Below are 8,757 nucleotides of genomic sequence, written 5' to 3' on the forward strand. Positions count from 1 at the left end.
TATTACCCTTCTCCTCTGTACTGATGGCTATTGTTACTCAAATGATAGCTGAACAGACAAATAAATCACCCCATTTCCTAAGTGCTATTTGACACTACTTCCCTGTTTAATGCCATGCATAGCAAATGGGAACTTCAGAGGATGAAGTCTAAACAAAAAAAAATCAATAATCCACGTATACAACTAGAGCAAACCTGCCATTTTTATAAATAAACCTATGACTGTGTGGCTAGAGTTCATATGCTGGTGTGTCAGTACTGCGCGTGCAAAAAAAGCAGGTGTGTGCACAGGATAAACTGAGAAACTTCCTATAGGCTAATATACTTTGGACAGTACAGAAGTAAACATTTAAAATCAACTTAGGTAAATGCAATTAGTCAATAAGACACCATATTGGGTTATTTATGAAATCAAAGATGTTCCCATTGATTCAAATCAGGCCAGATGAAGCAGAAAAAAAATGCACTTAGAATGTTAAATTTGGAAGCACGTATTTGTATATGTTGCGGTTTAACCCCAGCCAGCAACTAAGACCCACACAGCCACTCGCTCACTCCTCCCGGTGGGATGGGGGAGAGAATCAGAAGGGTAAAAGTGAGAAAACTCGTGGGTTGAGATAAAGACAGTTTAATAGGTAAAGCAAAAGCCACGCACGCAAGCACAGCAAAACAAGGGATCCATTCCCCACTTCCCATGGGCAGGCAGGTGTTCAGCCATCTCCGGGAAAGCAGGGCTCCAGCACGCGTAATGGTGACTTGGGAAGACAAACACCGTCACTCCGAACATCCCCCCCTTCCTTCTTCTTCCCCCAGCTTTACATGCTGAGCACGACGTCCTATGGTCTGGAATATCCCTCGGGTCAGTTGGGGTCAGCTGTCCCGGCTGGGTCCCCTCCCAACTTCTTGTGCCCCCCCAGCCTCCTCGCTGGTGGGGGGGTGAGAGAAGCAGAACAGCCCTTGACTCTGTGCAAGCACTGCTCAGCAGTAACCAAAACATCCCTGTGTTAGCAACACTGTTTTCAGCACAAATCCAAAACTTAGCCCCATACTAGCTACTGTGAAGAAAATTAACTCTCGCCCAGCCAAAACCAGCACAGTATACAAAGTGACAGTTGCATATTTTGATAGTAAAAAGCTTTTACTAATGAGCAAGTGTTCTCTTCTGCTAAAAGCCTGGGCTTTTTTCTTTCGACTAAACAGGCTAAGTTAAAACTGAAATCATATACAAGCATATACAACTGAAAGCATACACAAGTTGACTTGTGGGTGTAGTGAGAATGCAAACATTGTTTCCACCACTGATTCATATAATTTAGCCTTATTATGGATGATCTGGCATGCAATTTGATAATTCTATCATATTGTTATTGCCTAAAATGCATATATTCTTTTGTTGTTAAAAAACATATATTAAAATTTTAAACCAGATATGTCATAAATTGTTACAAAGTTAATAACTACAAAAACCTAAATTTTAAATCAAAAGCTAGAAGGAATGAGAATGACATTGGAAACATAAGCAAATTTTCATAGGGCAGTGACTTTCTATCAAGAGAAAAAAGATTGTAAATTTTTTTTCCCCAGAATTTCTACAAGTAGGTAGTAAATAGTTACAAAATCCATTGAAATGAAATCACACATTCATGGAATCAGATGGGACACACCTAAGTTACCAAGTATTATTTTTAAAAATGAATTTGCCAAATGGAAAACATGTTCTCCGAGTTTCAATTCATTGTTTTCTTCTCTCATATAATATTAATTCAAACTGTTTGAGGCTAGATTTCTACCACCTCTGATTATTTATTGTGTAGTGTCACTAGGAGCTGACATGTCACTATGACTTCACATTGTAAAGATTTTTTTCTCTTGTATTAAAATACCTACTTTGTTGACTGATGAAGAACCATGCACTTAGCAGCTTCATATATTTCCAAAGGCAATCATATAAATGAGACAAGGGAACACTTGCCTCCACCCAGTTCTGCTAGCAAGAAGACTTTATATTATTTTATCCAGGAACAACAGCTTCCAGCTGGCTTGATGAGAATTAGTCCTAACCTCTGCTGACTCCCAAATGGACAGAAGGAGAAAACCTCCAAGAGATACATGAAAATTTTGACCTGTAGCTTTGCCTCTCTATTTAGGTATTCTTAAATTGTATTAACTAAACACATATTGTACTTGTAAGGGTTAAATGACAATTAAGCCAATAATATCCTTTAAAATTTAAAGCCTACAAAGTACAGACATTTAAGGCAACCAAGATCAAATAACAATGTTACTTAGAGTGAAATATCCACAATCTAAATTCCATACAACATAAGTACAGTGAAAATCAATGCTTTCCCTGTTAATGAGACAGGGTAATCAAAACGGAACTAATTATTTCTCAGATATACTAGAATTTAAATATCATTTTTTGACCTAAGTGCAGCTCCTTGCCAGAATCTAAGAGTAGTGAAATTACTGACAGTCTGAATGTATGAGAAATAATCAAAACCAGCTCAATTATTATCTGAAAAGCAATATGTGAAGAGTTATTGAATATGGTACTGGACACTTTTGATTTGCTTTGCTTAAGGAAAACTAGAGTACGAGGCTTTGTTTTTCCCTTGTTGCTGGCTTACAGACCAGAATACTGCTTAATTGCTACTGTAGGCAGAAGCACCTTTTGCTTACTTCCCTGCTGTTGCCCCCTCCTAAACGAACAGGATTTCTTATTTAGCCACCAAAACATGCTGCTTAAAAGTTTTCATGTTTGAGGGTTCTGTAAAGCTTAGGGAAGAGATTGGAAAAGATGTAGGGGACCATTTCTTAATTAATGTCAAATACTGAAGCTAGCAAAGTTGGCAGGGAGGTTATTTAGTTCAGGGAACAGTATTTTCCAGATCGTAACAGCCAAGAGACAGCTGAGGGAACAGAATTTTCTGGGATAGCTGGAGTTATGCGAGTTTTGTGTTTTGTTTTCTTAAACGCTGTCCCTTTGGTAGCTCTCCTTAATTAAAAATTATTCTGATATACTGAAGTAATACTTTACTTCTAATGTGACAGTTACTCCCAATTTGTTGTATAATTACTAATCAGAAAAGGCAAATCGCTTCCTAGGCATATGCACAAATATTGCTATTTACAGAATTAATTCACTGATATGCTACCCACTTTCTTGTTTTACTGGAAGCTGGTAAGAGCAGAACATTCAACACAAGGTTTTAACATTACTTTTCCTGAAGAGATAAGTACATTAAGACAACTCTGTTAAATGGTGAGTGAAAGCTCTCCATGATCAAAACCACCACATGAAAGAACTTTGAGCAATCAGATTTTCTGAATAAAGGAAAAGATGGAACTAACTAAGAATACAGTTCCCACGTTGATACAGCAATGAATACAAGATCATTAAGCCAGCTGCATAATGAATGAGCATGTGTTAAAAGCAAAAAGTAATTTCTGTACGGGAGGAAAAGTCTAGAAACATATCTTAATGAGAAATTGTCATTACAAAATATGTATTTGTTTGAAAAATATTGCTTAGTATGATCATGTTAATGTTGTAATAAATTCATTTTCAAAAATCTTTTTGTTTACAGAGTGAATCCAACAGTGCCTTGCCCATTGTGTCAGCACCTATGTAATCAGACCCACATTGGCTATACCTTTGTGGTGTCTATGTAGCTAAAATATGCCCTTTCACATCCTACAATTAGTAGTTCACAGTAAAAAATAGCAGTTTGTTAAGAACTTTCCCATCATCATGAATTGTATATGTATATTTACATATGTATCTGTGCATTTATATATGTATATGTACAAGCCATATATTCATTTTCCTTATGAAGGCACACTTTCAATCAGTCACTGACAATTCATAGAAAATCTGGAATTAACTGGGTTTTGCAGTCATGTTTGTTCTTTGCATGTATGAAAGTGTTATTTGTTTGTGTTCTTTTAGTAAGAATTTAAGCATCCTCTGTCCTGCTGCCTGTCTTACATCTAGCTAGTTCAAATTAAAATCTGAAAAACAAATGAGATCCACAGATTTACAATGGTCATTTTAAGACAAACTGGCACAAAGCAATCTACAATTTACTCAGAAAGATTAACAGTATCTACTTCTTGTGGGAAGCTTAAATCTCAACGGTTCTCTTCTAGACCCTCTGTCAACTTAATCCAACTGCCCTTCCAATTTTTATCATCTTACTTTGTGGAACTACAAAATACAACTGTTCTAATGGAGAAATTAGAAAACAAAAGCAATTCCTGTTTTTATTCTCCCTTTTAGTTCATCTGTGCATTTAAAGCCATGCCGGGGCCAAATTTCTTCAGAGAGCTGGGAACACTGAGTTCTGGAAGAGTATAGGATCTTGACCATAACCGCCACAGAATGTGAACTGCTAAGCATCCCCTGTGCAAATCCAGCCGAAGTTTGATTGCAAATCTAACTCAGCAGTCAGCATTTCTGAAGAGCTCAACATCCCATTTTGGCATAACAAAAAAGTGACAAGCCTTTCAAGCAGCTTGGCACTGCTCCACGGCAGAACACAAACCTGCAGTTTAAGCTCAGTGGGGTGACTTGGGCAAGCCAGAGAAGGATGATCTAGCTTTCGGTATGCGCTACATCTGCAGAAGGTTTGCACATCTTTTCCCCAGATTGTCAGAAATCAGGCCATTCACAGATGGCCACCACAAGCAGGTTGATGCTGTCAGCAGCTTGCTGTGCCACACCATGGGCAGGATCAGAGGCATTCAGCAAAAGCACTATCTTGCAGGAGTGCCTGAATTCAAACAGATCTAATCAGCAGTTCAGACAGGGCTGCCTTCTCCACCTGGCCAGAAGTGTTTATAGACAAAAACAATATGCTAGTGTTTCCCTGACATTCATGCTAATAAACTGTGGAAGGAAATCAGCATTAGGAAGCCAAACAACATATAATTGCCATAGACGAGTACTGCAAAACAGCCAATTTGTCTGTGATTCAAATGAAAAATTACTATTACTCTGCCTTCATTTGCTAACTTCTGTATCAGAACCTGTTATTAATCATATTCCCAGTCCAGACTCCAGGAACAATACAGTTTAATACCCAGCAGGAAGTGGGTATGTTGACATAATAACCAAAGTGTATATATTTTGGTTTAATAATTATTATCTTTCAAGGGAGGAAGGTTATGGAGCCACCGTGAATCTAGCTGTGACAAAAAACTCAGTTTTAAACAATTAGACACCACCATGGGAAGAGTCATTCAAGTGGAAAAAGATAATCATCGGGTGCAACAGTGTACATTAAATTACAATTAGAGAAGTATCTATTAAAATCTATTAAAAAACAAACAAACAAACAAACCACAAACTCAAGACAAACTACAAATCAATTACCTCTTACTGTCAAGCACATGAAAATTAAGGCTTTCTTGACACCACACTGTGAGATACTGGCAGGGTCTTTTTCTATTCTGTATAAGTAAATGCTTCAAGCCCTGACTCATTACATTGGCCAGCTTCAGACCTCCAAATAACCTTCAACAACAGTAACAAAAATGCTTGAAAATGTCACCTAATCCCAATAGGGTGAATTATTAATCAAGGGGAAAATCCTAATGATCAAAAATCCTCTCCAGAAAAATTATCATGGTCAGTGCTCTAGTGCCTTGCTGTCAGGGGCCTCTCCATCCCATGGCCAAAGAATCTTGTTCAACAAGTTATTTCTGAAAACTCAGTCTGGGGCTGCTCCTTTGCCTGAATTTGGGATTGACCTGCTCTGCTACAGAGCAAGGCAGTCAGCTGCCTGCCTTCGCACTCTGCCCACACTGAGCAGCACAGCAACTTCCATGAGGAAAAGGAAACTCTACCTACAAACATGTTCGGCTCTAGCAGTGACATGGAGTCACATCATTTAACCACCTGCGACTGTCCAAGACAGCAAAAGACAGGAGCAAGAGTTTAGAGCAACGCATAAAACTAGGGTGCCCATGACTCAAACCAGGTGACACTACAGCATCGGGAGTCTTGCCATTTAGACTTTGCTGAGCCAGATTTTTCAAAGGAGATCAGCTCCCATCTAAGCATCTAAATAGCAAGTTCACTACTAAAAATGTCACTGCTCCCAAAAACTGTCAGTATGCTTTCCAGAGGGCTCAGTCTGCTGACTGCTTCTGTAAGTCTCACTGGCAGAAGAGCCCTCCCAAAAACACTGAGTAGTGGGAGTGGGACCAGCTAGAAGACACAACAGCAGAACAGGTGGCCCATTTCCCTGTAGACTCTTTTGAATTTTGCTGATGAAATGCAAGTATCTACAACTGTGTCGTGGTTTCAGCCCAGCCGGTAACAAAGGACCACACAGCCGCTCGCTCACTCCTCCGCCCCCCTCCGGTGGGATGGGGAGGAGACGGAGGAGAGAAAAGAAAAAGAAACTGGAACCTCGAGGGTTGAGATAAAGGCAGTTTACTGGGACAAACACAAAGAAATTACAACAACGACAACGGTACTAATGAAAAAGTATACAAAAAGAGTGATGCACAGTGCAACTGCTCACCACCCGGGACCCGACGCTCCGCCACTTACCCCACCGAAAACAGAGACCACCCCCCGGCCCGCTCCCCATTTATATACTGAGCATGATGGCACATGGTATGGAATAGCTTCTTGGCTAGTCCAGGTCAGCTGCCCCGGCTATGCCCCCACCTCCCAGGTTCCTGTAAAAATTAACTCTATCCCAGCCGAACCCAGGACAAACTGTTTTCTCAGAATAAAACTAAACTGCCTGCAGCTGATTGCCAAGTATGTTGAAGGAAGTGTCCATGGAGAATGAATGAGAGCAAAGACATTTTCAATGCATCAGTATTTCTTATACCCATCAGTAATTCCTTTTCATGCAGCTTTTACTCTCTTGGTTGATACAAATTGTGCTTTTCCTGTACTTTCTTCAGGAAGCAACAATTTGTGCATTGGCTGTCTCCTGGCTGCTCTTGTTTATAACATGCTGCCATAATTCCAGATTCGTGCTTCTAATTCCACTGTTTGTGTTAGAAAATGTCTTATTTTTTGACAATGGATGATCATCTTCTCTCTGGGGTGCTCCTGCAAAGTAAAAATAAAAAACCAGATGTGAGGCTCATGGTGTTGTTTCTGAACAGTGGGAAGAGGTCATCCAAGCTCACTCCAATTTACTCAGACTGCACCAACCTGATGATAACACTCTCATCTCAGAGATGCTGTTAAAGGTTTGCCATGATGCGCTTGAAAGGGATTCTTTTTCTCCTGATAATTAAAGGAAGAAAGACTGGAAAGATACTGCCATTTCTGTAGACAAAACCAGACTTTGTACACTGTTTCCCAAATGATATGATACTTTTTAAAATAAACAATGCAGAAGGACTTTGTGATTACAGCTACCAACCAGTAAAGCCTGAGAATAGTGTAGAATGGGGAGACCAGCAGAACTGTCAAGTGGATGTGCAGGATCTGACCTTCAGGACACTGGTAATTTAAAAGACGAAAGCCTGTGTCATAGCTGGTGAATATTTCATGCTGAATTTGTTGTAAGAGACCTGTTTTCCTCAATGTCTTGTTCCAACTGCCATTGCAGAACAATGGCAGGAGCTACAATGCATTCAGGGATTTGGAGGGGGGGAGACGGGGTTTGGGTTTTTTGTGGTTTTGGGTGGGTGAGTGGGTATTCTGTAACACTCCCAATGACATCATTTGGTAGACTGATCAGTTAAAGATCAGCCCAATTTGATTATCACTTTTCCATAAAGGTTCAAGACAGCTCACTTCGCGAGGAGCTGGAAGAGAGTTCCTGTTGCAGAAACTAGAGCAAATGGAGAGGCACAAAGCAACAGGTCTCTAGCCCCTTCAGAAACTGAGGAATTAACCATTTCCCTGCCCCCTCCCAAGGCTTTTGACTGTCTTTGACATCATGAACTGCACCCTGACAGCTGTCGTTCCAATGGTTTATATCCTATTTGGAAAGCATGACTGTTCCCAGTTTATCATTGATGGTGCAGCTCATGTCAAAGATGCGGCTCATGTCAGAGCTCGTGTCATGCCATGATGCAGCTCATGTCAAAGACCAGCAGTTTCATATCAGGAGTGGATACAGTTATAATATACATAGGGACGGTTGCAGGCTACAGATCATGAATGAGCATGAAAAGCACATACACTCCCTTGTAGTAGACTTCTTAATGCTTCCCTTTCTTCTCACTCTGTTTCCTTCTCACCCAGGAGATAAATTCATGGTTTTTGAAGATATTTCTACCCTACAGGGATAAGGACATAACTACAGAGTAGAATAGTCAGGAGAGGCCAAAAATTCAAAGAACCATGAAGACTTGGTTCCCTTCTTTTCTAGGACCTACTGAAGCAAAATCCTGGAGTGTTTGTTTGATTTTAACACCTCTACTATCAGTGGCAAAGATGTTTCTCCCAGCAGTTTCAGCAGTAGGAGGTAATTGAAGGACATAATATAGCACAGTGTTTTCAAGGAAAACTTGTTTTCAGATACCTGCTGAGCACCATAAATACATTCATTCTGGTTATGCTGAGGCAGTCGGTAAAGCACAGACCTCCAGCAGGGACTGTTCTGCTCACTGACAGGTGCTGAGGATGCAGCATCTTTGAATATAACTCACAGCAAACATTTCTGGTTTCCTGCAGAAAAACTTGGTTTGGAGTGTCTACCTGGTGTCAGATTACACAGTTCATTACCAGCATGTAGGAAATAGAAACAAGCAAAGAAAAATCATTTGTGTACAT

The sequence above is a fragment of the Accipiter gentilis genome, chromosome 14 (assembly GCF_929443795.1).
Source record: "Accipiter gentilis chromosome 14, bAccGen1.1, whole genome shotgun sequence".
Lineage (NCBI taxonomy): Eukaryota > Metazoa > Chordata > Aves > Accipitriformes > Accipitridae > Astur > Astur gentilis.